Source organism: Psammomys obesus, unplaced genomic scaffold (assembly GCF_907164565.1).
Source record: "Psammomys obesus unplaced genomic scaffold, mPsaObe1.curated_primary_1811, whole genome shotgun sequence".
NCBI classification, from domain to species: domain Eukaryota; kingdom Metazoa; phylum Chordata; class Mammalia; order Rodentia; family Muridae; genus Psammomys; species Psammomys obesus.
Window position 1 is genome coordinate 13,138,212 of NW_026585689.1, and position 4,366 is coordinate 13,142,577.

Genomic DNA, 4,366 nt, shown 5'->3' on the forward strand with positions numbered 1-4,366 from the left:
TGTGTGTGTGTGTGTGTGTGTGTGTGTGTGTGTGTGTGTGTGTGTGTAACTATCAACGAGTAAGTAAAATACATTGTCTCAAAAACAAAAGATATCCACTTCATTGTCCTTTTGAAAAACTCTCTACTTTTCTTTCTGCACCTCACTAATTCTCTGTCAATTTTCCCTCAATAAATGCCAAAACATTTAAATAACATTTATTTTAAATAAGCTGACACTCACCCCAGAAAAAAGTCTTCCGAAGTTTGGATAATATGCTCTACAACAATGATGCCGCTGTAGTGACCTCTTGAGAGTCTGAGATTTCTAAAAAACAAGTAAAATCATTTGTAGTTGGATCCTTTGTAGCCACTAGGAGGCGCCAGTCTCACATGAATTGTAGACATTGGCCTCACAGTTGGACGCCGCTGTTGATGCATTCTTCTCCATAGGAATTCAAATTTTATTTTTATTATTTATTTACTTTTTTACTTATTATTTATTATTTATTTTGAAGCTCTTGTGAAAGCTCTTACTGATTTCTTCCTCAGTATGTTTGCCATCTGTATACAGAATAGACTACTGGGTTTTTGTGCATTAATTTTGTATCCTGATAACTTCGCTGAAAGTGTGTATCAGCTGTAGACGATTTCTTGTGAAGTCTTTAAGGAAGATGTCCTCCTTCACCTCCTTCAGTTGTCTTACTGCTCTAGCTAAGACTTCCAGCCTTAATTCCTGGAAGCTAGGTTTCTCAGTTAAACTGTTCTCTATAAAGGAAGGATTTTTGTTGTTGTTGTTGCTTTTTGTTTTGTTTTTTTTTGTTTGTTTTGCTCTGTTTGTTTTCTAATAGTGTCTATTTTAGGTACATTAGCAAGAAAAAGAGAGAAATGGCTGTACTTGTTAATGGACATTAAAACAAACAATTCACAGATACCTTATTACTCAATATGTTCCAAGGATTAGCTGACGCATCAGGGCGTTTGTCTAAGGTCTGAAGCTTAGAACCAATGTAGGCTTCTCAGTAGAGTCCACATTGTAACACTGTAACAATATGTCCACATACTGATACTGCAGAATGCTAAGACTGCTCCCTCTTTTCAAGGTAAAATATTTTTGCCTTCATCCTCTACCTGGTTCATCATCCTCACCTCCAGAAAGGCATAAGATGGGTCTAAAAATTCCCTGTTTGCCTGATCTATTAAAAATACATGTTAAGAAATTTTTATTGATGATGCCTTCTTAAATTATTTTTCCCGGGGCTACTTTATGACTATTAAATATGCTATTGAAACATGCGACATACTTAGTGACAGGTGGCATAATGTGTCACAATTACGAAAATCTTCTGACAGTCATTGGCTGGGCTAAATGGTGTTCAGGTGGCTTTGCTCGGTCGTTCAGGAAGGGAAAATTCATAAATGCAGCCAGAAGTGTCAGCCTACCAGCTCCATGAAGGAGTCTCTAACCTTTGTTTGCTCAGCTTGAACGGAACAGTGCCTTCTACAGTGATCCATTTCTCTGTTCTCAGACGGACGGCCTTCTTCCTTTGGGAAATCAGGCTATGGGACACGAAAGACAAGCTTTAATTTATCCCCCCTCTTTTCTATTTGTCCACAGCACAGGCTCATGAACATACTTCTCTCCAGCTAAATGTAACTTCAGCACTTCTCTTGCCTTAATGTGTTTTCCTAATTAGGTTTAGCATTAAAACCAGCTGCTACCAGGGTGGTATTTTTTTTTTTAACTTTTATAAAGCATTAGAAGATTAATTGACTCATTATGTGGAAACAGGAGGATGTAAATTTAGGGAGCTTTTTGTTTAACTTGGGTAATAAATTGCAGCTCATTTTCTTTATTTATGTTTTTCCCCCCACTATGTCTCCTATAACAAGGGCTTTCTGTTTTAGTCTTCCAGATGATGATTTCTTTGTTTCTAGAAAGTCAATTCAGCACCTAGATTCTGGCTGCTGAGTTGAGACAAAAGCCATAATTATCAAAGCCACTTGTGGTCTCTGAATGTCACAAAAGAAGCCTGGTAGTCAGAAGGACTTGATCCTATCCCTACCTAGCTCTGGATTTCAAACAAGTGCTTAGCCATGTAAATTCATACAGAGGTCAGGTGGAGGAAAAACAAACAAACAAACAAACAAACAAACATGTGTACCAGTACCTAATGGAGTGCATGCAAGGGTATGAGATAGCATATTTTCCAATGTATTATAAAGACACTAGAGAGATGCATAATTGCTACTTAACCCTAATTAGTCTACCTGTACAAAAAAGGATCCTTGTATACATAAAAAAAAGTTTATAAATGTGTGTTACTATCTAGTTAGGGTTCCTTGGATGTTAATTAAATGGGTTACTATTCAGCTAAATTTTATTTGATTTTACCCTTAAATTTGGGGAAAGCTCTTACAACGGTATTAGTATTTATGGTGTTAAGTCTATTGTTGACTCAATAGAGAGTAAATGTTATTTGGCAGAAGGACATGTTATGCATTTCTTCATTATTCTTGCAATAGTCCTACAAGGTGGGCACCATATTTGTTCTGTTTTAGATTACCAAACTGAAGTGTGAAGATTGAGGAGAAACATAAGAACTTTAGTCTCTGTTTGGTTTTATGTGGCTACACATGTCAACATTTTAATCATGTACTTAGTTGTCACTTTCTCTGTGAGAAAGTGCCACTCTGCGCCTTGTCTACAAAACAGGTGTTTTGTTTAATGAGTAGCCAATATTCCATAACTCTCCATCTTGCCTTTACATCTCCCTACCTTCCACTTAGCCCTCAGGTGTCAAAGCACAGGTTCTTATGCCCATGTGTTGGTTGCCGTTGACAGGGACTCTTGTTGCCTGCTCTTTGATCACTTCTGCCTGGTGGAGAGGCCTTGCCAGGCCACAGAGGAAGGGGAAGCGGCCTGTCCTGATGAGACTTGATAGGCTGGGGTCAGTTGGTAGGGGAGAAGGACTCTCCCTTTCTGAGGATCAGGGGACTGGGATGGGGAAGGAGAGAGGGAGGGGAAACTGGGATAATATGGGGGAGGAGATACAATTGGGATGTAAAGTGAATAAATTAAACAAGTAATAAATTTAAAATTTAAAAAAAAATGCTGAATCTAAGCTCTTCTTTGGTTTCATCAGAAAAAGAGTGGTGGGAAATCACTGCGGATGTGTGTGTGTGTGTGTGTGTGTGTGTGTTTGTAAATATGTTGATAACCTATATGTTTGCATGTAGAGTTAAGAATAAAGGCAGGCTTGGGTTTTTGCATAACCAAGCAAGTAGTACTGCTTTATTGAGGACCAATTAAATCTATTACATCTAAAAACTGTACTGCTTATGACTTGTAATGGGACCCTTCGAGTGCATCTGTGCGGATTTTTTAGTGGAAAGCAAAAAACAAACTGTGGAGATATTCCTTACTCCATAATATATAGTAGTTGTTATCTGCGTTCAAGTTCTCATCTGGAGACTCTGTTCACGATTAATCCAGGACATTCTGCCACCCCTTCCAGACCTTTCAAAATCTCATTCCGTCCAAGTATTAGAATTAATGGGAAGATTTATTCACCAAGAAATGCCAAGTAGAGCTCTGGATGAGATGTTTTCATGAATTTTTATTTTGATTATTAATTCAAGAAAAAGGGCAAATGCAAACTCACCATGCTGAGCCCTATGAGGGAATAATACTAGGCTGTTCCCAAGTCTATGCATAGTCAAAATCTGCAGTAAACAATGATACTTATAGAATTAGTGTCATACAAGTTAATTGATCCAATATGCTAGGAAGATGGTGGTTAGGACACAAGTAAGGCATTAATAAAAGGTAAGACATTAAGATATGTGAGTGACAGGCCAAGTACCTGTCTAGCTGAGACTCTTCTAAATAACAAATGATAATAAACAAAAAGGGAAGCTGGTGCTGATAAAGGTAGCATCAAGAATTAATGAGGTCCCAGAAACGTGTCAAGGGAGTTGGCTTATTTTATAGTGTAATATGCATCCAGAAGGTTGCTGAGTTGTACGCATATGTGTGTCACATATAACACACTCAGTCATTCTTTAGCCAAGTATGGAAGCTTTTCAGGATGGACTCATCTAAATCCCAACATCTTGATTAAACAGCTGGGACTCAGCTGTGCAGGATTAATCTTTATTTGTTAGTAGTTGAGAGTTCTTTTCAACTCAGGCCAGGCAATATGATTTAAATGAGAATGACTTACTATGGTAAGAAAATACATGCAGAGATTATCTATAAACATATGGATTGTGTCAACATAGATGCAGATCAAATTTCATACCCCAAACAATGATAAAGTTATTAAAAGCAATCCCCCTACACACACACACACACACACACACACACACACACACACACACACACA

General features: G+C 37.8%; 1 protein-coding gene across 1 annotated transcript in view; it reads left to right on the top strand.

The window, feature by feature from the left end:
• The window catches only part of Gabrr3 (gamma-aminobutyric acid type A receptor subunit rho3), a 62,541-nt gene that overhangs the window by 16,466 nt on the left and 41,709 nt on the right, over positions 1–4,366 (top strand). The window lies entirely within an intron of this gene.